At 45.6% G+C, this 27757-nt stretch overlaps 1 long non-coding RNA gene across 1 annotated transcript; it reads left to right on the top strand.

Moving 5' to 3' along the window:
* Positions 1-1929: 1929 nt before the first annotated feature.
* Positions 1930-26973, top strand: LOC121288229. Its single transcript, XR_005945333.1, has 3 exons — positions 1930-1977; positions 6317-6466; positions 26915-26973. It is a non-coding gene; the product is annotated as an uncharacterized LOC121288229 (long non-coding RNA).
* The last annotated feature ends 784 nt before the right edge of the window (positions 26974-27757 follow it).

The following is a 27757-nucleotide window of genomic DNA, read 5'->3' as shown; positions in this document are numbered from 1 at the left end:
ACAACCTTTGAGGGCACAACTATTGCCAAGTCCTTCTCAGGCATCTCAACACTGGAGTTGAAAGCAGAGATAAATTATACTAACTGAAGGCAGTGAGATACTTTGCAATGAATACTGCTAGATGGTGCTATTGAGATCCATTCTGAAGATGGGAAGCTTGGTGAGGGAGCTACAGGTTAACTGCTACAGAGAGGAGAGAAGGTGCTGAAATGGGGATTATTGGAAACAATTGCAGGAAACTGAAAACTAAACTTCACAAAGAGGCCTAACAGGAGGAGAGTCGTCAAAATCAGTTACATTAGTGGGCAAGATTTTGCTCACAGGCATGGAATTTAATGCCCTGTCCCCATGGCTGATTTGGTGGGGGGAGGGCATTTGATTTGAATGTGAGGGTGGCGGGTGTGCTATCAACTGAGGCCCGTATTGCCCACCTAAGGGCCTCAACCCACCACTACTGGAATTAACCCTAAGGTGGGTGGGGAGCATGACGAGCAAATCTATAAGGAATTGCTTATAGGTTCCCCAGGGGAAGGGGATGTGCCCTTGTTCAAAAGGATTGGGAAGCGGGGGGAGGGGTGCCTGCTAAGAGCTAGACCCCTGCCCTTGCCTCTCCCTCCACAACCCCCACCTGGACTTCTGCCCCCAGGGTCCTTGATACCTGCTGCTGTCCAGTTAAATGCCTGAGTGGTTTGTAAAACAGCGGGCCTTCCCAAAAAGAGATGGCATAGGCCTCCTCACCAGTTATCCAGCCAGTGAGCAAGTCTCCTTCTCCTCCATTATATACTGGCCAGGATTTCCAACGCTGCCTGCAGTTAGTTAAGCTCGGCCCTTCAGTCTCAACTCAAAATACTTTCATTTACAAAGCTGCCTGAAGTGGGAGCTCATAATGGCTTAGCAAAGGGATGAGGGCTCCAGGGACCTGAGCAAATACGGCAACCAGCAGGTTTTCTCTGTAACCAATGCGATTTATGGATTGGGAAATAAACTCTGGAAAGACGCAAAAATTAAAGGTGGTGAATTCAATGGAAGATCAGTTAAAGAAAGAGAAATAAAGGGAGGGAAAGTAAGACTGAATGAAGGGAGGAAAAAAAGTTGGAAAGGAAAAGTAAGAAAAATAATGTTGTAAGTTTGTTTTTGTATTTTTAGAATTGCCTTAAAGTTCAAAAGCTGAAGTGATAAGATTCCACGATTATAATTAATTTTTGGTACCAGAGAGGTTGAATGGACGCCATTAGTACTTATTACATTGTTAAAAGTATACTTACATTTGCAATGATGTGTCTTAATTCTCTGGAGTAAACTTAATGGGCAGATGCCGCAAGTTCCTAAAAGAAATAGGGAGGCTAAGGGGGAGATGTCATTTCTGTGAAGGGGATAACAAGCAGTGCAACTTGGATTTTTGGGGTGGAATCATCCCAGATTTGCACTAAATGTGGTAACAGACGTGAAAAAGGACTTTTTACCCACCGGCCACCTTTTGAGTTTTCGGGTTGTATCATCCCCTCCCAGAGTCACTAATCCAGCCTGGAAGGCAGTGGCAGCGGCGGTCAGTGCTATCAGAGCACAGAGGAGGTCAGCCATCAAGAACAGGAAGAGAATGAATGCTTTCATCCATTCCACCAGTATAAGTCAACCACCTCATCACTCTCTCAAGCCCATCACATATCCACAGGGATCTCACACCTCAAGGGACAACACCAGTAACTCTGACACACACCCTCACATTTCCATCAGGCTCATATCCTCTGGATCTCACGCCCTCATCCTGTCCCTCATCCCACAAACATTCCACACAGTGCCATGTGTCCTGCTCTAACTCTCTCTCTCCATCTGTTTTCATGCAGGAGAAGCTGGCTCACGACAGGAGGAAGAGGCCCCAGCCTGGGGGTGGAGTGGCCCACATTAGGCCCCTCACTCACTTTGAGGAGTGTGCCATCGTGCTGACTGGTGAGGATGTGGACCCTGCCTGTGTCAATGGTGAGGTCGGTGGCGAACCATTACGTTTTGAGTGTGCTGCTAAAACTTTCTTTTATATTGAAAGAGATATTGTATGTACTCGTGTAAATGTCAAATCTCTGAAACCCTTTTTTAGGCAACAAGCTAAGGGGTTATATTTTACAAAGGGCACGTTTTCAAGGGCTTACTTTCAGCTATCAATGCTCGTGGTTCAGACAGCCAGCAGGAACCATGTTGGGTTTTCAGTCTCAGTTTCAGATACCTGTGGCTCACCAGGCAGTGGATTGGGGTAAGAAGGAAGCCTTAAAAGGAAAGCTTTTTATAATACCTTTCCTTTCCCTATGGGGCCATTGGAATGTTCATGGCAGCTCAGTCAGGTTAGTTCCATTTCTGGGAAAGTTTAATATGCTCACGGCTCAAACGCACTGGGCAGAATATTCCACTTGTTGGGCAGGTGCACGCCCGAACTGAACGAGCGTAAAATGACGTTTGACGAGCGTCCTGACGACCTCGATATTTCGGTCGGTGGGTGCGTGTGGGAGTCGGCTGCACGTCCACCGACAATTAACAGGCCTATTAACGCCATTAAAGATCTAATCGAATGGAAATATTTTGCTGCCCATCCAACCTTGCGGTTGGCGAGCAGGCGAAAAGGCCAAATGGCCTTTGGATTTTTTGCGGAACCTCATCCACGGTCGGAATGAGACTTCAATCAGTGATCTGAAAAAATTAAAATTTTTCGAACTAATTTGTAACTCGTCCCTACTCGTGTGATAGGGTCACATGAGGGGGCATGTTATTAACTTTTGTAAATTCTTTTATTTTTTATTTGCAAAAAGCTTCGGCTCCCCGAGGCAGCTCTGTGCCTTCAGGGAGCTTTTACTGCACGCGTGCATGCGCAATGTTCCGAGCTCGGTCTCCACCGCCCCCCATCCACACAGGCAGCGCTGAGTGCTGCAGCATCCGACTCTCACTGGCTGCCCGTTAATTGGCCAGCCAACATGAAGTGGCGCTTGTGACCTGATCGCGGGCGGCGGTCTGATTCATGGCCGCTCCTGCCGAGCCTGCCCACTGATGGGAAAACTGCGCAGTCTGTTCCAATCTTACCTCCCGTCATCTCCATCAGAAATTAAACATTGACTAAAGTTCCCCGGCCATCTCGGTGGATGAATTGCACTCTGCGACCTAGCGCTGATGCAGAAAGGTCAGAAAACTCAAATCCTGCTGCGTTACCCTGAACACAGACGGGACAATGAGTTGGAGCGGAGCCTCCTTGGAAAGTTTGGGGGTCGATATTTACACAAAGTATACAAAAATGAAGGATTTCTTGGCAAAGGTCTGGAGGTCTGGCTATTACTCGAGTATATATGATAATACTGACAAATCACGGGTGGGAACTAATTCCGCTTAATGTTGCTTTGATTTTTGACATAAAGATCTTGAGAATCAAATGAAAGCGTTATTGTCTTATGATTTTGGTGCATAAACATGAAGACAGTGCAGGGTTTGGCAATATTCACACTACATTTGTCTTCTCCATCCACAACTTTTATCAGCAACAAACCTTCTCCCCTCATCTGCCTTTTGGCTGTAAATTTAAATCTGTTGACCTTAAGTCTGAACTTTTATTGCTGCTTGTTTTTAAATCAGGCTTTGGTATCTTATGGTCTTTTAAGCTGCGCATAATGAAGTATTAGTTGCAAGGTGATTGTCAAATATGAAGAAAAACAGATCATTTTTGACAAGCCACTTCACAGGAAGCATTAGTTGGGGGCTGGTACATTGAGGGCAATGAATCTGCCCCCAGATGAGTTCAAGTGGGCCACATTGGGCAGGGGGTGGCAGGGATGTGGGCAGCAGACAGAGCTCATAGCAAGCCAAGTTGACCTGGACCCCAAGTAAGTGGTAGGGCAATTTTTCTTTCAAAAAATTGGAATCAGTCCTCTTGCAAGGGGAAGGCTGGGAGGAGGGAGAAACCAGGGCTGAATGTTCCTTCTTAACACTGACTTTCCCAACAACTCCCCACAGCAGGGGCTGAATTCTCACTTAGGGGAATGGGAAACATGTGTCACGACTGATTCCTGGTCTCGCAACCACCCCAGAGGGTGGTGGGGGTGGGGGGTGGGGTGGCAGGGGAACAGCCACTCTGGATTTTGACCCAGGTGCCCCCTCAGGTTCCCTGTCCAATTGTGGACGGCAGGCTGCCACTCAAAGCTGGAGGGCCAATCAGAGGCCTTCTAGTTTGAGGGGCAGCCAACTAATGAATAGTCAATAACTGAGAGGGCGCTCCAACATGGAGGTGCCCACTTGTCAACTTTCTTTAAAAAATGAATTAAAAATAAGAAAGCAGCCAAGCCATCGCTGCAGGGAGGGGTGGGTGGTTGAATCGGGGCGGGGGAGAGTGTGGCCTTTGGCTGCTGCCCAGCCCACCAACACTCAGGTGGGCAGGGAGGGCTGCCTGGAGTGCTGCTACCCCAGCCTGTGGCTGGGTGCCCACCTCCAGGCAGTTGACCAACCCTTCATTTGCACTGGAGGCCAACTGGGAGATTCAAGTCTGCCCCCATTAACAGCCCTTAACGAGGCGAATGGGCTGCCTGCTCGGAACATGGTCAGGGAGCAGGCAAGGGTGGCTGGTGCAGGCTTTTCAGGCCCTATCTGCCTCCATTCCTGGCCTCTTGTGAGGCCTAAAAATCACGCCCCATGTTTTTCCTTCCTACAGCTGGAGCAGGGAGAAGTAGGTGAGAGAATACAATGGAATGCAAAATTTTTCAATTGATCAAATGGAGCCGGATTAGGTGGCCTGGCTGGCTTTTGATTTGCTCCTGAACAAACTTCTGCTCCATCCTTCCTGCTTTTCTGAAGTTGCAGCCAATTTTTTCACTTTTTTTTCCTGCTTCTTTGCAGTCGCTAATTGTTTCTTCTCTCCTGCCACTTCATTGAGCGCCAGTTTATTTTATATATTTGCAGTTGACCCAGACTTCTTTTCCCCTGAGAGCTTTTAATTTTTTAAAAGAGACCGTGAGAGGAGTGTGAAAAAGACAATAGTTTAGAACCCGCTGGAGGAAAAGATCCTAAATTGAGACGTCTGAGTCAGTTTAGTAAGAGGAAACAGTGATATCCTGGTACTAAAGTGTTCAAAGATTGTGGTCCAGAATTTTCTCAATTTGCACTTTTAAAGTGTTCCATCTGCTATTGACCTTCAGCGGGAGATACACGGAAGTTTCCTCCGTCGGGTACTACCTGAGTTCTCCTTTGCATATTCATGTAAAAGCACTGCAAAGCTGGTGCAAAGTCGTCGAATTGCCAGGAAACTGCTGTGCAACTTTTATTGCACTGTTCAGCCTACATTATTCATCAAGACACTGGGAGACAGGCAGATCAGGCAGGAACATTGCTTGCTTCTTTCATTACTCTCGGGAACGCCTCCACTGCATGTCATACCAATAACCGTTTATTACACTTGGACAGGAGAATGAATATTCATGTGGAATCTGTGCCCAAATTGCAGCAGGGAAAGACAGAGTCAGGAATGAAGAGTGAGCATTATTCATCCTGACCTCCTGCCTTTTGCAGAGGATATAGAAGGCAGAACCAGGAGATTATTGAGTATGGGGGGCAGTTGGGAGGGGCAGGGGGCGGTGCCACCGCAGAGATAACACTTATACAACTTTGAAATGCAGCAGTGCCATTAGTTGCCAGTTAACTCATCCCCAGGGCAGCAGACAAAGCCCCAAGAATTTCCATGTCTTTAGGAGAGTAGGGAAGGCAACACAAAGCCCACCTCTCCCATGGGCATAGCGCACTCTTCACCCTCTTAAATTAGTTCTTCATGTTACCTCTTCATAATGCTCTCTGGTTAGGGGCACCTTCGACTTCTTGTTATGTAGTATAGATACAAAGCTTTCCTGATTCACAACAATACCTCCAACAATGTGCCACTGTGCCTTGCACAACACCAAGGCCCCTTTGTTCACTTTTACATCATCACTGCTCCTCCATCTGCATCTCTAACTTCACCTCCCCTCTGACATTTGCCACTGCTCCTTAACTGCCAGACTTACCCTCCTTTACTGAGTGCTTCACAGGGATATTTAGTACGCAATGCCCACCAAAAGCTGGACACCGCAAGTGGCAAGAGCAACTTTATACCTTTTTATAAAGAAAAAGCCCTGGAGCTAGTGGGTTTACATTTGACTCTTGTCATGGGAGATCCTGAGGTGACCTTTGCCTGTCCTAGGAATGACTGAGCACCGACAATGTTGCTGGAGGAATTTTGTGAATCACAATGTTCCACTCACTCCCTCCTTTGTCTCTTTAACCAAAAGGGAATGATGCTCACCCAATCTCCCCTCTCTGACAGGATTTCCACCAAAGCAATGGACATTGCAAGCCATGGAGATAATAGTGAAGAGGACTGAGGAGGATCAAGTCTTCCAGCTGCAGACTTGACATCCCTCGGGACAGTTGCATATTCCAGGCTTCCATGAACCATGCCAGTGAAACATGGACGGTGAGTATCAGGCTGCCAAAAACACTCCCTAGTGATGCAGTCCAATTGTGGCTTCATGCCAGGAACCAGCTGCTTTAAGAGGAGCATGCCTGTTCCTCAGGAACCTAAAAAACAATAATTCAGAACTCACCTTTGGAGGATCCCTTATCTTCCATGGTTCATGAAGCAGGGACAGTGCAGGCTCATAAGAATACATGAATTAGGAACAAGAGTAGGCCATTCAGCCCCTCAAGCCTGCTCTGCCATTCAATCATGGTTGATCTGATGGTGGCCTCAACTGCCCTATCCTATCTGCCTTAATGCTTAACACTCTCTTCAATCAAAAAACTTAACTCCATCTTGAATAAATTCAATGACCCCCGCCTCCACTTCTCTCTGGGGAAGAGAATTCCACAGACTAACGATCCTCAGAGAAAAAAATTCTCTTTGTTTCAGCCTTAAATAGCAGACCCCTAATTTTTAAACTTTGTTCCCTAGTTTCAGACTTCTCCACAAGGGGAAATATCCTCTCAGCATCCAGCCAGTCCCTTCAGGATCTCCTCTCGTTCTTCTAAACTCTAATAGCTACAGGCCCAAACTGCATCATAGGAGCCTGATTTTGATACTAAAAGGGATCCATTGCCTGAAAGCGGGTGGTTTGGATGCCTGGCCGGCAGTAGGCCTCTGTCAAAGTGGTGCCAGCCGCACTGCCGCTGTTAACTGACTGACCCCATTTCGCGGTGGTTACCCTTACTGCCAGACTAAGGCAGAGGTAAAGCACTGCCTGCCGGTGTGGGAGAAATAGCTGAAGGCATCACAGCACCAGGGAGCTGGCAAACTGTCTTTTCCCTGGACCTTCTTTCTTGTGTGAATATCCCAGCACGGCACAAAGGCCAAGGCCGCCTGTAGTGTGTGTATTGTGACTAGTGCTGTGCAGAAGAAATGGTCCCTGCGTTTCAGTACTTAACAAACTGACCTCCTGTGGCTTTAGTATGTTCATGGGAATTACAACTACGTGTTTCCATGGAATTTGCGAATGAGGAATTCACTGAATGGGTTACATGTGGTCTTTGAAATCAATTTTAATTCCTGGCATGAGCAGACTGCATGACCGTCCTGCTCAGAAGCCCCTTTGGCGCTGGTCCCGCAGATTTTAGTTGAGGGGCCCCATTGACAGTCCATCAGTATCTTGTGGGAAGCGGGCAGTAGGGGTGTGAGGGGGAGGGTTGTTGAAGGGGAAATATTGGGGGTTTAGAGGACAACAGTTAAGTCCAGGAGGGGTTTGTAGTGAGGGTCTTGAAGTGGGGGTGGTGGTTTGGTGGTGGTGGGGCAAAGATAGGAGCTGGAGGCAGCAAAAGCCTGGATGCTCTGTCGGGTCTGCCTCCTCCTCTTGGCTCAGTGGAGAAAAGTTAGTGCCAGCGGGCTTTGGCAGTGGGCGGCCTGTTCCAGAACATTTTAAAACATTAGCAGTTTGCATTTGTTAATGAGGCCACCAGAGAAAGCAGCAGCCAAAAGAGGAGAAATGGAGTGAGAAGGGAGCCGAACCCACTTTAACTGGTCTCTTTGCTGCTTTCTTGCCAATCAGGGAAAGTTAGCAATTCTTGTTTTGTTTGCTGAATGTCAACCAGTCTCCTATCATCACTTTATCAATTTTATATACTAGACTGACAGTTATGTGCTTAAATGGTCCTGAGCAGGAAAGAGCCAGCAATGGTATGCTACAGTCGTCATGACGTTTGAATTCCCAGCACTGAGTATCAGTGCAATTATGATTAATCTCCTATGGTGAAACTGTAATTCGTTGTAGTCGAGATGTTGAAATTGTACAACAGGCTTGTCCACACCTGAAACCAGAAAAGACAGGTTTAAGTTCCCATTGGAAGCCCCCTCATCAGAATCAAGTTGTCATTCCTCTTCACGTGCTGACAGATTTGCCTGGTGTTTCTAGAGTTTTCCAGTTTTTATTCCCAAGCAGAGATTTTCATGCTGGCTCTGACATCTTTTGTTTTCGCAAAACACCAAACATCTCCAGGTCCCAATCAGCCATAAGGTGGTGATTTTAGTCAGAATTGGTTGATGGATTAAAGCATTTAAACTCAATATTAACTTTTACGGAGTTCTGTTGTTTATGGCACAGTTGGATATATCATTTATATTTTTGAAGTAATGCTTTATGGAGGATACCATCAGGGACTAGGGTAATGGAGTGGAACAATCAAAGATCCATTAGGTATTTGTCACTTGACATTTTGAATGTGTTGGATACTGGCTGTAAGCAACTGTTTTGACCGAAAGCCAATTTCCTTTATTTCTGCCTAAACTCTGGAATTCCCTCCCTAAGCCTCTCCACCTCTTTACCTCTCTCTCTTCCTTGGAGATGCCTCCTAAAGTCTACCTCTCTGACCAAGCTTTTGGTCATCTGTCTTACCATCTCCTCCTCTGGCTCAGTGTCAATTTTTTTGTCTGTTCACAGCTACAAAGCACCTTGGGACATTGTACTATGTTAAAGGTGCTATATAAATTGAGTTGTTGTTGATGTGAGAATAGAACATCAGTCCTGGTATCGTACTTTAGGAATGATGTGCAGGTATTGGAGAGTGCAGAAAAGACTCATAAGAATGGTTCCAGAGATGAGGAATTTCAATTATGAAAATGGATTGGAGAAACTGTTTACCTTGGAGACTAGAACTAGAGGACACGTTTAAAAATAAGGGGTCTTCCATTTAAGATGGAGATGAGAAGAATTTTTTTCTCTGCGGGTTGTTAGTCTTTGGAGCTCTCTTCCTGGAGAGTGGTGGAGGCTGGGCAATTGAATATTTTTAAGGCAGAGGTAGATAGATTCTTGACTAATAATGGAGTCAAAGGATATCAGGTTAGGCGTAATGTGGAGTTGAGGCCACAATCAGATCAGCCATGATCTTATTGAATAGCAGAGCAGGCTCGAGGGGCCGAGTGGCCTACTCCTGCTCCTTGCTCGTATGTGTGTGTATAAGAAGGCCGAGAGGAGATTTGATAGAGGTGTTCAAGATCACAAGGGGCCTGGATAGAGTCGATAGGGAGAAACTGTTCCCACTCGTGAAAGGATCGGGAATGAGAGGGCACAGATTTAAAACCATTGGCAAAAGAAGTAAAAGCGATATGCGGAAAAACATTTTCACCTGATTGTGCGGCAGAGATAGGTTCAATCAAGCATTCAAAGGGGAATTAGACTGTTATCTGAAAAGGAAAGATATGTAGGGGCTACGGGGAGAAGGCAGGAGAATGGCACCAAGTGAATTGCTCATTTGGAGACACAATGGGCCGAATGGCCTCCGTCTGCGCCACAACAATTCTATGATTGTGAATAAAATAGGAAAAGAAATAGGGATGGATTTTCACAGAGGATGTGGGATTGGGAAGGTTTCATTTCCAGGCTCCCCAAATCCAATTAATGGGGCGGAGTGGAAATGGAGGTAGGATATGAGGGGAGCCTGTGAATGATTTGTATAAAAGGAAAGAATGTGTACCTTCAAATTGGCCAGGCAGATGAAAAGCTGTAACTTGGGCTCGGTAGAGAAATGTTAGTATTTTTAAAAATTTCATTGCTGTGCAATAGATTTTCATCAAAACTCCCACTTCTTAAATCCACATAAACCTTTTTCCATGTTCCCAACAGGCTGGAGCTGTCCCAACTTCTTCAATCTATCTTCATAATGTCCAAACAGGAAGTGTCGTCTCCAGTGCATGAGAGATGCCCTGTGAGAGATGAAGTGTGAGGTCTGGTCCCTTTATCGAACAAGCCTCATTAACATTCCACTTAAAATAGTATCCAGAGGCAGTTCTCTGGATTTGGGCCCACAAAAGGTTGGTCAGCCCAGGGGCATCGGGCTTTTTAAAAATTATTACTTCATGGGATGTGGGTGTCGCTGGCAAGGCCAGCATTTGTTGCCCATCCCTAATTACCCTTGAGCTGAGGAGCTTCTAGGCAGTTGAGTGGGTCTGGAGTCAAATGCAGGCCAGACTGGGTAAGGATGGCATATATCCTCCCCTGAAAGGCATTAGTGAACCAGGTGAGTTTTCACAGCAATTAATGATAATTGTCATGTTCACCACTGTAATAACCCTTGGTGCATTGGGCATGTTTTTGGTTAGAAACAGTTAACATTATTTACAGAGCTCTAGAAGAAGCTACATGCTTGAAAGAGGACCACAACTAGAAAACTCCTCCCCTAAGATTACCTGTGCTTAGGGCTGATTCGTCAGTAAAATCACATGATCCCTAAAACAATATGAAAGGTTTTACTTCCAATCACTACATTCCTCCCTTTTTTTTTACATCTCTTATTTACAAGAATATCTTAACCTGTAATATATACAAATATACACAGTTCATGCAATTATGGATTAAGTCTCTGAGGGGTTTTCTAATTCAGTTGAAGTGACCCTATGGCTTGAGATTCTCCCACTGGATCGACTTGATCAGGAACTGCAGCATCAGGAACATCCTTAAGTAGTGGCAGTTCAGAATTAACTAATTCAACAGAGACATCAGGTATTGTTCCATGTCGACCTGGCACCTCAGGGGTTAAAGGTTTGACTTCAATTTTAGGTAGAGTAACTGGTTGTTGGAGTGTCTCTCTACTCCTCAGATGATCCACATGTTTTCAATCAATCAGGTTTTCCACTTCCATTTGGTCCTGTTTCAGAGGCAATTATACCAGGGGCCCAACTAAGTCCATTTCCAAAATTTCACATGAAAACTGTCTCTCCCACAGTAAATTTTTGAGCTTTAATGGGAATATCATGATCCATTTTCTGACTACTCTGGTTCTTTTCTACCTTCCCCTCTAAGTTAGGGAACACGAGACTCAACCTTGTACGAAGGCAGTGTTTCATCAATCATTCAGACAGTGTTGAACCCGTAGTTGCATGAGGAGTCGTACGATGGTTGAGAAGAAATTGTGAAAGTCGTGCTTCTTCGGATAATTTCTTCATTAAAAATTTGTGCTGCCCTTTCTGCTAACCCATTGGATGAGGGCTGCGTTAATATGCTTAATCTCATTTGAGCTCATGGATCTCTGGAATTCCAGACTGGTGAAGACATACTGTTATCTGAAACAATGATTTCCAGTAGGCCATGTACACCAAAACATTGGTGCAGGTTTTCAATAGCCGTGCATGATGTCGGTGATCTAAATTCTTACACATCCATCCATGCAGTTTGATGATCAATAAAAATGTGGTACCTAAAAATGGCCCTACATATAAACTATGTAGTCTAACCCAGGGTCGACCAGGCCACTCCCATGGATGCAGTGGAGCTGAAACAGGCAGCTTCTGTTGTTGCTGACACTGGAGACAGTGTTTAACCATGTTTTTCTATGTCACTGTCTGAACCTGGGCACCAGACATAGCTTCGCGCAAGGGTCTTCATTTTCGAAATGCCTGGATGCGCACTGTGAAACTCTCAACAGTGGTTCTCTTCCTTGCGAAGGGATGGCGACTCTTGCTCCCCACAACAATATTCCAACGTGTGCGCGTGATGAAAGCAAGGTGAAGATTTAAAAATTCAAAAATGAAAATGTTTTCACTGTTTAAAAGAAAATGACCTTGCTGTTGGACACCTCATCCTGCCCATGGATGAGGCTTCCTAAAAAAAACCCAAAGGCCGCTTGGCCTTCTCACCTGCCCGTCAACCATAAGGTTGGACGGACAGCGAAAAATTTCATTCAATTGTTACTTTAATGGCCTTAATAGGCTTTTTAGTTGTCGGCAGGCGCACTGCTGACTCCCACGTATGCTCACTGACCAAAATAATGTGTGAGTGGGTGATGACATCGGGACGCTCGCCCGACATCATCGCGTGTCATTTTACGCTTGAGCAGGTTGGGCACGTGCCCGCTCTCTCAATATGAAATCCTGCCCCATCTTCCATCCTGTGTGACAATACCCCTCCCACGTCGTAGGGAGATGCATCACAGGCTAATGTTAATTCTTCTGATGGGTCATAATGTGCTAGTAGACATAATGAGTGTAATAGCTTCTTGACTTTTATGAAGGCTTCTTCCTGTTGCACCTTCCATGACCATCGATGGTTCTTTAATAATAAGTGTAATGGGGCTAACACGCAGTTGATAAATTAGACAAGAAGCGACTATAATAAGTTATCATGTCAAAAAAAGACGAGCTCAGTGACACAGGTAGGAGAGGACACCTCCTTGATTGCCCCGACTTTCTCCTCTACTGGATGCAACCCTTGGGCAACTGCTTGGTGACCTAAATAAGTGTCTTTAGTCACTTGGAAAGTACACTTCTCTTTGTTCAAACATACACCAACCTCCAAAAATATCCTTAAAACCTCTTCCAGGTTGGCCAAATGTTTGGCTTCTGTTGAACCTGCGATCAGGACGTCAGCCAGTTACACTGCAACACGGAGAACTCCTTGTAGTAAGCTTTCAATGGTTCTTTGGATATTTATCTAACTTAGCAGCCTTGTTCACAGTTAATTTGTAGTCTCTGCAAATGTGAATAGTTTGATCTGGTTTCATCACAGTGACTGTGGGCGCTGCCCATTCTGAAAATTGGACTGGCTGGATTATGCCTAACTTCTCTAAGTGGCACAATTCTGCATCCACCTTCTCCTCCATGGTGTAAGGCACAGGTCTGGCCTTAATGAACCGGGGTGTTGTATCCGAACCTACATATATTTTTGCTTGTATACCTTTTATCTTTCCCAATCCATCATGAAACGCATTGTCTTACTTCCTTAACAGTTCAGGAATTCCTCCTGTCCTCACTTGAAAAAATTTCTGACCAGTAGGGCTTAATTTCTTTTAACCAATTGCAGCCCAGAAGGCTAAGTCCTTCACCTGTTACAACAACCACTGGACGCTGAGCTGTCTGTTGCCTGCAGGTTACAGATACAGAGGTGACGCCTTTCACAGTATTGCCTCTCCAGTGTACGTCTTCAGCTGAGACATGGCTTGATCCAGATTCAGTGACTGAGTACCTTCACTTAGGTATTTAAAGATGTGTTCTCCCACCACTGTGGTCGATGCTCCTGTATCAACCTCCATGACTAAAGGCTTCCCATTCACTTGAAGGGTGATGGTGATTGGTTTAGTTTTCACTGCCTTGAGACCATATAGAGAATAGATATCAGTATCAGCAGCTTCTGGTTCAGTTATATTATGGACTTTAATTGTCCTGGCCTGCTGTCTGATTGGCTGTCTTGATTTTGTCCTGCATTGCTTTATAGCATGCCCTTTTTTGTGGGCAGTAATGGCATTCTGCCTCTTTCAATCTGCAGGTTACCGGTACATGGTTACCCTCACATTGGTAACAAATTAATTTCTGAATCGCTGGTGAGATGCTTCCAGTATTCCTTTTTGTTTTTTGAGCGGCAGAGACTGTTTCCTGCTTCGTGGTTGTCTCCCTGGACTTCGCACCATGCCCAGAGTTGGGTTCCCGCCTCAGCTGAAGAACGGAGCCATGTTGCACAGTCTGTAAAGCTTGTGAGTCCCTCTCAGCACTCTCCATTGTCAGCACTCTCCATTGTTAGCGCTATTTCCATGATGCCCTCCTGGTCAATATTAACTCCTGAAAATAAACAGCACTGAACAGCCTCGTCGTACACCACAAACCAGACGACCTCACAATGCGTCATTGAGAGTATCTCTGACGTCACAGTGCTCAGTCAACTGTTTCAGCTTCACAATATAAATTGCGATTGACTCACCTGGAGCCCTTACTCTGGAGTTGAACTTGAATCTTTGCATAATCACCAATGGCTTAGGCTGAAAATGTGTCTTCACAAGGTCTACTAACTCATTAAAAGATCTGGAATTGGGCACATTTGGGGCTGTCAGACTCTGGATGAGGTTCTATGTCTTGCTCCCGCAGACACTTAGAAGAATTTCTCCCTGTTTCTCCTCCGTTGTTATTTCATTTGCCACAAAATAAAACCCTCGGCGCTCTACATACTGGTTCTAGTCTTCCATGGTCGATTTTGCCAAAGGGTAGCAGGGCTGGTGATTGTACTTTCCTTTATTTGCTTAAAAATTGATATACTCACATTCAGGGATGAGATGCAGTGTCAGGGCTATTTATCTTCATTGCCAATTGTAATAAACTTGGTCTCCAGGACAGGTTTCTTGTTAGAAACAGTTAACTTTATTTACAGAGCTCTAGGAGAAGCTATATGCTTGAGCCAGGTCCATGACTAGAAAGCTCCGCCCATAAGATTACCTACGCTTAGGGCTGATTCATCAGTACAATTGCGTAATCCTTAAAACAGTAGGAAGGATTTTACTTACAATCGCTACCACTGAGACTACCTTTCAATTCTAGATTTATGAATGGATTTAAATTTCACCAGATGCCACGGTGGGATTTGAACCTATGGCCCCAGAACATTTACCTGAACCGTCCAGTGATATTACCACTATACACCATCTTCCAACCTGGAAGTGGGACTGTTGTGGAAGGAGGGGAATGCGGGGAGGGGGTCGCAGTGTTTGACATGTTCAAGAGGGATTTACCTGGGGCAGCATGCAGGGCCCAAACTTCCGTTTTAGGGCCCAGAGGAGTAGGAAGTTTTCCACCAAAATGCTCCAAAAAATAAGTTTTACACTTGCCTTACAGAGCCTTCTGCTGGGTGTCCATCCGTAGCAAACAAGCTGCTCAATAGCCTGTTGATACAGCGTCAGGGTCCTACTTATGTAGAGTCTTGATTTGCATATATGAGTTGGGTGGGTGCCTCATGACACAAGAAAACAACAGCCTTAAAATATTTGTGGGGCAGGAAAAGTGCAGTAAGTGTACCTCTTAGATTTAGCTCTCATTCTGCCTTGTTTCCACTGGATGGATGAAGTTAAAATTCCCCCTCTTGTCTTGACATGTGATCATATTAATCACTAAGGGTTTCAATGGCTTATGAAAAGCAATGAAGGAAGATCAGACATCAAGGAGTTTCATGACGCAATATTAGGGCTGTACTGATTGATTTATGCAAATTATGAAGCCATTTTCCAGAGCTCAGTGTTGACAGCAATTGATTAATTTCCTTTCAGCCGGCTTATAAAAGTTTCTTGAGTTCATGTGTTGTGTGCACAGTGTTTACAAAAGGAGTAAAAAAAAAATTAATGGAATCACTCATGTTGATATAACAAGCAAAAGAAAACAACTAAGGTTAATATAGGATCAGGTAAAGTTTACGGCACCAAAAGAGGCCATTTGGGCATCGTACCTGCACCGGCTGAAAAACCAGCCACTCAACCTAATCACATTTCCCAGCATTTGGTCCGTAGCCCTGCAGGTTATGGCACTTAGGCACATATCCAGACACCTCTTAAATGAGTTGAGGGTTTCTGCCTCTACTAGTCTTTCAGGCAGAGAGTTCCAGACCCCTACTCTGGGTGAAAAAATCTTTCCGCATCTCCCCCTCCTAAATCTTTCTACCAATCACTTTAAATTGATGCCCCCTGGTCACTGACCTCTCTGCTAAAGTAAATAGGCCCTTCCCATCCACTCTATCCAGGCCCCTCGCATTTATGTACATCTCGATCAAATCTCCCCTCACCCACCTCTGCTCCAAAGAAAACAACTCCAGCCTCTCCAATATCTCCTCAAAGCTACAATTTTCCAGTCCTGGCAACCTCCTCGTAAATCTCCTCTGTACCCTCTCTAACGCAATTACACCCCTTCTGTAATGAGGTGACCAGAACTGCACATATAAATGGACAATTCCTTTGGAATTGGATGCTCTGCTTCAGATTTTAGGTGGCCTGAATTTTAATTTGAAGCCCAACTTCATCCAAGTGTGTTGTTCGTCAACTTGATACAATTGAAAAACTGTGGTAAACAGGGTGTAAAACCTCATACGCATATGTTATACCCACTGAAGATCGCAACATCTAAAACTTTAGTCAAGAACAGCAAATCCGTTTTAAAAATCTCTTGCACTTACAAATACAGCATTTTCAATTGGGGTCAAAGAATCAATGGCTACTGTGAGGAAGGATGATATGCTGGACGGGGCATCTGGTAAACCAATTTTATTTAAAGTTGAAACCACCATTGGTTGACATGATTCTTTGGATCATAAACCTAGTGGTACATTGAATTTAATTCACTTGCTAATCATGCCGGTGATTAAGATAACATTCACAGATGTGTCACTCAGTAGACAATGGAAATCCAGGAAAGGTGTGGACAATCGTAAGCAATTATTTGTTCTTCAGGCAGTTAATCTGGTTGCGGCACGTAATCTGTTAATAAGTAATCGGCAACATCATAAATTTAATCATAAATTCTAAAAATTGCAACTCTGGTGAAGCCTGAAATGCTAATCTATCTTTTCCCGGTATGAATGCTCATTGCCATGGTGTTTAATCCCAGAAGTTGGTCTTTACTACAAAGGTATGGGCCTGGACTTCAGCCTGAAGGCCAGTTCTGTGCTCAGCTTTTGGGTGGGTGGGTGGGTGGGTGGGGAGGCGGATGACGTTTGGTGAGGTGGAGAGGGCCTGCTGCCAGGTCAGGAAACCAGAGGAACTGGTTTTCCGAATATCCTTCAGAATTTAACTGCAGAATTTAACTTCAAGTAGGGTTCTTGCCCTCTGTCGGCCTAGGCTGGAGGCCTTTCAGTTGAGAGGTCTACTTCGCAAGAGAGAACTCTACAAGAGATGGTAGGTGTAGTAGGAGAGTGAGAGAGATAGTGAGTGGCAGGCGGCTGGGGATCGTGGGGGCAGGGTCCCCTTCATGGGTGGGGGAGAGGGAGTGGATTATGGGCTAATACAAAAACAAAATACTGTGGATGCTGGAGATCTGAAGTAAAAACAAAAAAATGCGGAAATCCAGGCAGCATCTTTGGAGATCAAGAAACACAGTTAATGGTTCAGGTCTGGTGACCTTTCATCAAAACTGGTTCCATCGTGGTGGGTCCCCAGGTCTGCCTGGAGCACTGGACCCCTGGCCTGCCAGTGGGAGGCTGCCTCCAGGCAGCTGGAGGCTGACTGGAAAATCCCAGCTGCCTTCCTCAAATTGGCCTCAAAGTGAGTTGTGACAGTTTCCAGTCATGTGCGGGTGGGGTAACCCGTGTTGTGCAACCCCCTCCCCTCCTCCTCCCCCCACCCCCTCCCCCCACCCCGATCCTGCCTCTGCAAAAATGGCCCAGCGGCAGGCTTGACTCAGGAGACTGGCACCTGCCCACCCCGCCTGGTTGGTGGGGCTAATATCATACCTGTCATACTCTCCACCATTTTATTTCTCCATTGTCTCTCCTGTCAGTTAATTCAATATGTTTACCATCCTCTGCTTGAAGCAGTTACAGCTAAATTATCATCCCAATGGCCTCTTCTAAATGTAAGGCTCTTGTAGAATCTGTATCTAAGGTTGCAGTGTTGTGTTACAGATTACTCAGGGAGTCCAAATTGCCACGGCAATATATGCGTTATAGTCCGGGGCTATGCATAGTAACGGCAGCAGCTTCAGCTTTCTTTCCATCACATGGGTGCGTAAGAAATTCCTCCTGCTTTTACCACCTGCCATTGGCGTGTGCATTAGGAGGGCTTGCAGGTTGATATTCAATCTGTTTGGCTACTGTATGAATGCACCTTTCCTGGCCACCTGGGGTGGGGTCCAAACCTAGAACTTCTGGCTCAGATGTAGGGATGCTATCCACTGCACCATACCTTTCAGCTAAAGTGCTGGCATGTTTATAATATTGACCTTTTATGTGGGACCAACCTGCAGATGAACAGTCGAGTTATGGATCAGTTGAAGACTATGTAGGGAGCTTGGAGCGTGCTGCAAGGCTATCAAGGAGGGCATTGAGGGAATGGAGCAAGGAGGTATAAAAGCATGGGTCTGAATTTCAGTACATCGGGGATTGTGGTGAAGAAAATAAATCGAAGACAGCAACAATAGGCTTTAGCGATGATGGATTACAGGGTTTGAAACTCAGTGCCAACCAAGGTTGCATATTCTTATGCTCAGCCTGAGCGAGGATTGTTGGTGGAGAACGGTTTCTGGAGAAGAAAGTTGGGAGCGAAACAAGATGGCTTCAGTTTTGCCGCTAATACACTGGAGTATGTTTCGTTCCATCCACGATTCAATATTGGGTAATTGAGAATCACAGTGACAATCATGTTGAACAGAGAAAATAGGGGGCATTATCATATCAACACGTTTGTTTTTCTGTTGCCTCTTTCAGGCTTGTAGGACCAACCAAATCATTGAATGAAACACTTTTGAAATGTAGTCATTTTTTTTAATGTAAGCAAACATGTCAGCCAATTTGTGCAGCAAAGTCCCACAGACAGTGACAAAATCAAGGACTATTTAATTTGTTTAGTGCTGTTGGTCAAGAACACCCAGAGAACTGCCTGCTCTTTTTAGTATTGTACAATGGGATCTTTTATGTCCACCTGAGAATACAGACAAGCCCTTGGTTTAACATTTCATCCTAAAGACTTCACATCTGACCATGCAGCACCTCCTCAGCACTGCACTGAGGTGTTAAGATAGATTATGTGCTCAGGTCTCTGGAATGAGTGTTAGAACCCACAATCTTTTGACTCAGAAGTGAAAGTGCTACCCATTGAGCCAAGGCTGATACCTACAACAAAATCAACAACAGTTTGTATAACACCATTAACATTATAAAACAAAGGTGTTTCACAGGAATGTTACAAAGTAACTTTAGACATTGAGCCACATAAGGTGATATTAGGGCAGATGAGAAAAGCTTGATTAATCAGGTAGGTTTTAAGAAGCACTTAAAGAAGGAAAGGGAGAGGCAGCATGGCTTAAGGAGGAAATTCCAGAGTTTAGGGCCATTATTGTTGAAGATGTAGCTACCATTGGGAAGCTCAAGAGGCCAGAATTAGAGGGGCACAGATATCTTGGAGGGTTGTGGGACAGTTGGAGATTACAGGGACATGGAGGGATTTGAAAACAATGCTGAGAATTTTAAATTTGAGCCGCTGCTTAACCATGGACCAATGTAGGTCAGCCTGCAAAGGGGTGATAGGGGAACGGGACTTGGGGAAAAATATTCCCCCTGCTGGGGGGGAAGTGCAGGAGTGGGTGCGGTCAGGCACACCTCCTGTCGGCATCCCCAATCATGGCGGGCGGGGGGGGGGGAGCGGCTGCCATTTTAAATTGGCGGGCCAATTTAGGCCCACCCAGTTTGATGTCTGCCAGGAAGCGCTATGCGCTCCCAGTACGGGTGGGAGGGGGGATTCCCCAAAAGCGAGAATGCACTCTTTCATGCATGCGCCCGAAAGAATGCACTGATCTCCCTGAGGCTAAGCGCAGCCTCGGGGAGATCGGTTCCAAATTAAAAAAATTAAACAAATGATAGCAAGATTTCCCTGACACTGTCCCATGAGTTGGGACATGTCCATAACTTTTACTGAAACCTTTATTAAATATTTCAAAAGCCTCATGAAACCTCATCCTGCCCATGGATCAGGTTTCATGCTTTTTCTGAAGCCCGCCAGGGCGCCCAGCCTGCCCGCCAACCTTACAGTTGGATGGGCGGGTCCATTAATGATGTTAATTACTTTTTCAATGGCCTCAATAGGCTATTGACAGGTCGGCGGGTGCGCAGCTGACTCGGCTGCACCCCCGCCGACCTGAAAATGGAAATGACGTGGGGTGACATCGGGAGTTCCGCCTGATGTCATCCCGCGTCATTTTATGAGTCGACGAGCAGGCCCCGCCCCCCCGCTCGCCGACCGGAAGATTCTGGGCTTGGTGTGTGTAAGTGGATGGACAGCAGAGTTTTGGATGACTTCAAGTTTAAAGAAAGCGGAATGTGGGAGGCCGGCCAGTACTGCATTGGAATAGCCGAGCTTAAAGGTAAGAGAGGCATAAATGAGGGTTTCAGTAACAGATAAGATGAGGCAGGGGTGAAATCAGGAGATGTTGTGGAGGTGGAAATTGGCAGTCTCAAGTTATGGTGTAGATATGAGAAATGACCAAACGTGATAGCAAAGGTTACCTGAAAGGGAGAGAGAGCAAGGCAACATGTGGAGAAACTGTTTCTACCTGTTGTTGAGCCCAGAACAAAAACATAAATTTAAGAAAGCCACTATTGTTAGTATTACAGAGAGGAATTTAATATAAATGCAAGAAGCATTTCAAAGATATGACAATCATCTCCCCCACAAGAGAAATTAGGAATGTATTTGCTGTGCAGAATCTGGAAGGATGTTATATCCTGGACCATATGGGATAAATACTGGAATTAGAGCAAAAGTTTCAGAATGCTGAGATAAATATTTTTCAGAACTCTATAAAACCTGAGGCAGTAGTCAAGGTTTTTTTTATTCATTCACGGGATGTGGGTGTCACTGGCTGGGCCAGCATTTATTGCCCATCCTTAATTGCCCTTGAGAAGGTGGTGGTGAGCTGCCTTCTGGAACTGTTGAAGTCCATGTGGTGTAGGTACACCCACAGTGCTGTTAGGGAGGGAGTTACAGAATTTTGACTAGGCAATAGTGAAGGAATGGCGATATGTTTCCAAGTCAGGATGCTGAGTAGCTTGGGGGTGGTAAAGTTTGTATTTAAAGGATGAACATTGCAAAATGAGAAATTCTGAGACATTGAATGACGTGTTGTTCATGCATATTTAAGTCTTAAATTGACTCTTTATGATGTTAACCTGAAAATGCTAAATACATTTGGATGACATTTTAATTCCACTTAATATAAATGGGTGAATGCTACCCCGAATTTCACTAATGTGCGATCAATAATCTGCTCCCTACACTCATCCGGACCTGCATTTTCATTTATACCTAGTGAACTGCTCTCAGAAAATTGGGTACAAATAGTAAACTTCCACTTGTGTCAAAGCAAAAACCCGATTTCTAACAATTCACCTGTAAGTTGTGCCTATATTTGGGGAATCTAGTCAAATGTTACCTTCAGCACTGCCTCCACTTTGGATTTTTGCCATAGGGTGTCTTGGTGAACTGCCCACTGTCACTTGAGTATCTTTTTATGATTTTGAACTTTTTCAAAGACGTTTGCTTAGGGCCCCGAACGGGTGCAATATTGGCGATGCACCCTCAGTGCCAGCCAAGGCAGTCTTATGGCATAGTGGTTAGAGTCCCTACCTCTAAGCCAGAAGCTCTGCATTCGAGTTCAAGTCCCACCCCAGGACTTGGTGGTCATGAGAGGTGCGTTTATTGTGTGGCAAAGAAGGTTGGCTGTCAACCTGCAAATCCTTCTGATGCGCCTATGGCAGGTGGTAAGAGTGGGCAAGTTTCGTGGTCAGCCAGAATTGTGTGGTAGCTGCTGTGCAACAGCTTGCCATGTTAAAAGACTCCTCATGCAAGCTCTTGACCTGGGCTCTGCAGCAAGGGTCCTCCTCGCTTCCACAGATTGTGAGACAGAGTGCCTGCCAACAATGGCAGCTGGGAAAATTAGCCGGACTGGGCATGTAGCCAGCTGGCTGGTGCGGCCCCTGTTGGATAAATGGATGCTGGGTGGGGACATGAGTATGGGATGACAGTGCACCGGGGGCTGGGAGATGCCTGTGGCGCTCGGAGGAGCATTCCTACCCTTGCTGGCCAGAATGTTTTCCTCCACAAAAGTAACCTTTCCTTGGGAAGGCCTTGAGATGTTTCTTTAAGGATCTCCAGTTAAGCCTTACCATGCCCAGGGAACTAGTACTGGCCTATGCCACCTGGGCTCTGTTGCTCTCTTTTTGAAACTGTAATCAGGGCTTTACTCAGGATCCTGAGTTGTGTATCTGAACAGCTCCTGCTTTCTTTGACTGCAAGTGCTGGGCACCCATTAAAGGCCAGCCTGAAAACTGATTGAAGCAGGCAAAACAGACTCCCCTGCTCCTGCTAGCCTTTTGACTTCCAGCAACACACACACTTTTCAATAAGGACCAGGCAGCCAGCGGCTGAAAGTCTCTCATTAATTTGTAGATGTGTTTAATATTTGCCCCACTGATACCTCCATTGGAAATCATTTGTTATCCACATGCCTGGGCGTCAAATCTCTTATAATTCCTTTCAATATTATCCTCAGCTGATTAAAGTGATTCTGAGACCTATATCATCTTATGCCATTAGCACTTAAGATCATTTCATCCAGCATATTAATGACGAGCAGAACCTAAGAAATGGGAACAGGAGTAGGCTATTCGGCTCCTCGAGTCTGCTTCGCCCACTTCCCTCCCTGTCCCCTGTAACCCTGACTCACTTTTGGATCAAAAATCTGTCTAACTCAACATACAACATATTCAGTGACCCAGCCTCCATTGCTCACTGGGGAAGAGAATCCCAAACACTGACGACCCTCTAAGAGAAGAAATTTCTTCTCAGCTCCATCCTAAGTGGAAGATCTCTTATTTTGGAATCACGAGGATTAGTCCAAATGGATTTCCATTTGCTGTCAATCCTTTTGATCTATAAAAGCCCCCAGCTACAGGTGCCTTCATCTTTTGTATTTTTATTCATTTCATTGCCATCTCCTTTTGCCTTGAACCATCATCTATTTTGTCATTTAATCTCTCCTGCACCCTATCACATATTTTCCTTTTCGTTCTTTCCCCACTCCTGTCACCCTTTCCCTAGCTGTCTCTGTACTTGTTTAAACGCTGTTGCTTCTCTAACAATAAGTTCTGAAGAAAAGTCAATGACCCGAAACATGGGCTGAATTTTACCACAAGCTTCAGGACCCCTGGTGTCGGGGTGAAAAGCGAGTCCTGAGCCTGCACTTTCTAGCAGCGGGACCAGCTCGGCTATTTCACTGCAGACAGCCTCCAAATCGACCAGCCTGTGGTTGCGTTGTCCGGTTAAGAAGAGCGGGTGGGCTCCTGATGTTGTCAGTCCTAACAGAGGCCCGGCAGCTCTGGAGCCTCAGCAATGCCAACAGGAGAGCTGGATGCTGCTGAGGTAGCCAGGAGACCTTGGGGTGGGCCTCCACGCAAGTAAATTAAGGCCTGAATCTTGTGGTCAGGCATGCGTCCTGACGTCACCGCGTGTCATTCCAACCTTCAGTTCGGCGGCTGCGCACCGGAGTTGGCTGTGCTCCCACCAAACTGTCAACGCCTGTTAAATACCAATTGCAATAATTAACAGGGCTGCCCGTCTAATCTTAAGGTTGGCAGGGGGGGCAGGCAAAGAGCCCAGGCGGCCTTCACATTTTTCATGGAACCTCATCCACGGGCGGGTTCAGGCTTTATGATGAATTTATAAATGTGACAAAAATTTTTAGTAAAAATCTTTGACAAGTCCCAGCTCACGTCTGAATAATTTTTTCAATTCTTCTTTGCAACGTTTTATTATGAAATCAATCTCCCTGAGGCAGCTCCGTGCCTCTGGGAGATTTTAGCGTGCGTGCATGAAAAAGCACAGGCCCCGACTTTCCCTCCTCCCCCCACCCGCACAGGGAGTGCTCAGCGCTTCTGGATACAAGTCACTCTGGGCGGGCCTTAATTGGCCCGTCCATGCAAAATGGCAGCGCACGGACGATTGCGGGTGGCGATCAGCTACGCACCTGCCCGCTCCTGAATCGCCCGCCCGGCAGGAAGAAGGTTCACCCCTAAGAATTTTAAAGAAATCGGGGGTTGATGGGGAAACCTCACCAGGGGGATTGTTGGGGCTGCAGTCCATTTGCTGGGCCATAGAGCCTCGAGCTCTGATGGTCTCTGGGCTGCAGCAGGTGAAACTGGTGGCCTCCCAACTTGAGACAGGGAGGAGGCTGCCCGACTGCTCACAAAGTGCCAGTGTCTGTGTAAGATGGCCAATCTTGCTCACTACCTGACACCGGGAATCTTTTCCGGGGCAGGACTGCCATCCCTGATGCTGCTCTCCGCTATATCACTGGCAGCACCCACCATCCTGTGCCACCACCCCACCCCTCCCCTCCCCTCCCAGCCTGCCATCTCGCTGAGAGCTAGTAAAATTCTGCCTGTTAATTCTGTCTTTTTCTCTCTCCGCAGATGCTTCCTGACCTGCTGGACGTTTCCAGCATCTTCCGTTTTCGTTTCAGATTTCCAGCTACAGTGGTATTTAGCTTCCGTAAGAGCATGCGCTACCTGTCATTGTCCACCAGTTTCATTTGTTGTAACCTGTAACCTCCTGCGAAGGCCAAGTCAAACCATTCTATTGAAGCCTAAATATATCACAGCAGCGTCCTCCACGATTAGGTTCAAGTAGACAAGGTTGTAAAGAAGGCATATGGAATCCTTTCCTTCATTGGAGAGGTATAGAATATAAAAGTAAGGATATAATATTGGAATTGTATAAAACACTGGTGAGGCCACAACTGGAGTATTGTGTGCAGTTCTGGTCACCACATTACAGGAAGGATGTAATAACTCTGGAAAGAGTGCAGAGAAGGTTTACAAGAATGTTGTCAGGGTTAGAAAAGTGTAGCTACGAGGAGAAATTGGATAGGTTGGGAAACAAAAACAGAAATACCTGGAAAAACTCAGCAGGTCTGGCAGCATTGGCGGAGAAGAACAAAGTTGACGTTTCGAGTCCTCATGACCCTTCAACAGAACTCAAGATGGGCCGAATGGCCTCCTTTTTGTGCTTAAACTTTTCTTTGGTTCTATGATTACATAGGTTGGGGTTATTTTCCTTTGAACAAAGAAGGCTGAGAGGTGACTTGATTGAGGTGTACAAAGTTATGAGAAGAATAGATAGAGTGGACAGGATAAAATTGTTTCCCTTGATGAAGAATTATAGAACCGGAGACATAGATTCAAGATAAGTGGCAGAAGGTTTAGGGGGGACGTGAGGAAGAACTTTTTTATGCAGAGGGTGGTGAGTGTCTGGAATTCTCTGCCCAAGTTGCTGGTAGAGGCTGAAACTCTAAACTCTTTTAAAAAGTACCTGGATCTGCACCTTAAGTGCTGTAAGCTGCAGGGCTGTGGGCCGGGTGCAGGAAGGTGGGATTAGAAAGGGCACCTGGGTGTCCTTGGGCTGGCATGGACAAGATGGGCCGAATGGCCTCCTTCTGTGCTGTAACTTTTTTATGGTTCTATGATTACATTGACTTAACCTTCGGCAATGAAAGAAAGGCTCAAAGTGGGGGGTGGGGGGGTAGGTGGGGGGGGTGGGGGGGTTGGTGGTGGGGGGGAGGAAAGAATTAATTTCTGCCAGACACAATGGAGCATAAATTATGGGGCTTGCAGGTTGAAGGGCAGGGACCAAGGAAGCTGCGAGGTGACTTGAGAACTGGAGTGCTTTCAGGTTATTAATCTGAATTCATCCTAGTCCTGATCCACCAACGGGAGTTGAGTGTTAGGAAGCTGCTCCAGGACAAATGTGAGAACCTAAAACGTTGAAGTGCGAGGGGTTGGGCAACTGCAGAGACTCCCCCTTAAAGTGCCTCAATGCTAAAGGGGAGAGGCAGCCTTTCATCCATGTGAGGAGTGTTCCTTCTTCACAATTATGAATGAGGGGAGTTTGAGTTTAATGCACATCTGTACAAGATGAAAGTTGAGCCTTTGATGCAGCATTAAGGTAGCTAGGGTGATGCTATAACCACATCTTTGGTTCTGTTATGTCATCATTCCAATTGAAGGTGGGTAGTTCATAAATTTTCTTCTCTGAATGCGCATCAATTTTCTTCTTCATTGGCTAAATACATCTTCAATACTTGTGTTTTTCCATCTTGTAGCTGGTTATTTTCCATTTTCATTATTCCATTTCACAAGAAAGCTGTTCTCTCCCCATAATTTTTGGCCCAGTTATATTACTAGAAGAATCTCTTTATGATGAGCAGCAGTTGCTATAATGATTCCTCAGAGCTTCCCCACAGAGAGACTGTCACAGGAAGGGATCGATCCAATTTTTGCTCTCAATTTGTCTGCATATAATGTCGCCACTAATCAATACTTATATAGAACAATTTTTGCTTTTTTTAAATTGGGAGTGTTACTGTCTAAGTTTGGGGCCAATTTTAACTCCCGGGGCAGGAACATGGCCTGGTGAGTGATAGACTTGCCTGAGTGGGAGGCTCAGTTGATTTTAATGGCTGGCTGACCTCCTGACCAAAATGGCCAAGTAGCCAATCATAGGGAGCAGTCTGGTCATTAAATATCAGGCAGTGGGAGACCGCTACCCAGCAGTCAGGAGGAATAGTTCCCCGGCACTAAGGCAGGTGTTAGGTGGTGTTGGTCTGGGGTGACTGGAGGCAATCGCAGTTGAGGATAGGGCACTAAAGCCATATGTCAGCAGGCGAGAGAGTCTCTCGCACATTATAGATCTTGATCCAGAGCCAACTGGCAAAACAAAATGATTTTACTGATAACAAATTATTCCATATGGCGCATTTAGTGTCCAGTATGTACACTTATACTTTCACTTGAACTCTGATGAATAAGGCCTGAGGGGTGTGTTTGGCTCCTTTCTGGGCAGTTGACTGCAAAGTGATTCAAACTGGCTGCCTTCCTGAGCAAAACATTTCTGTGCCAGAATGAAGCCCAGTTCCCTTTCTCATTTTTCTCCCCAGGCAGGAAGAGCAAAGAAGCAGCAGCAACAGGAATCCCCTCATCTGGTAGCATGCCAGCCACCGAATACCCTCTCTCACTGCCGTCATCAGCCTGGGCAGGAAGACAAACAAACAGCCGAACAATTGGACTTCAACTTTATTTGCAAAAAAACAAATTTAGATCTAGGTTTCAATCAAAACACTCAACATAATGTGAATGCCACAAACAGCCTTGCCCTGTTTGATAGTTCCTTTCAGACCTCATGTTCTTAACACTCATCAGTTTTCTGGAATTGGAATACAGGAGCCACACTGCCTGTGGTGGGTCATTATTTTTCTCTCTATAAGATTGTGCAGACTGCACCCGTGCGCATGGCTGCGACAGATGTCACAACACTTGTTGGGTATGTGCCTCTCAGACCCGGGCCCTGGAAAGCGGTTCCCCTCATTTTGGATAATAAAATGCGACATTTGGATGTTGGGCTATAAATAGAGCAATGGTACTTTTCTTAAAGCAATGGACCTCACATCCTGTTCCCATACTTTTTGGTCAGACAATATTCCCTGACCCACTTCCACCTCATTTTCCAAGCTGCCCGTTCATTTCACAAGCCAAAATAATGAAGCAGGTTTTAACAAATGTAAAGAGAACAGGATTTAAAAAAAAATGTTAATACCAAGGATCCTTCAACAATTCCAAGCTATTTAGTGTAGTTATAAAATATTAAAATAGCTTACGATTCTGACCATTTGATAACAAGATTAAAATGTTAGCATCCTATTGCACAGTATTCCCATGTGTCGAATATCTTTGTTCACAAATTGACTGGGTCGCTCTGATTCTAAAGTTACGGGTTAGGTTCT

Source organism: Carcharodon carcharias, chromosome 2 (assembly GCF_017639515.1).
Source record: "Carcharodon carcharias isolate sCarCar2 chromosome 2, sCarCar2.pri, whole genome shotgun sequence".
Taxonomy (NCBI): Eukaryota; Metazoa; Chordata; class Chondrichthyes; order Lamniformes; family Lamnidae; genus Carcharodon; species Carcharodon carcharias.
Note: the sequence above shows the minus strand (reverse complement) of the source record. Positions and strands in the feature narration are given on the sequence as shown.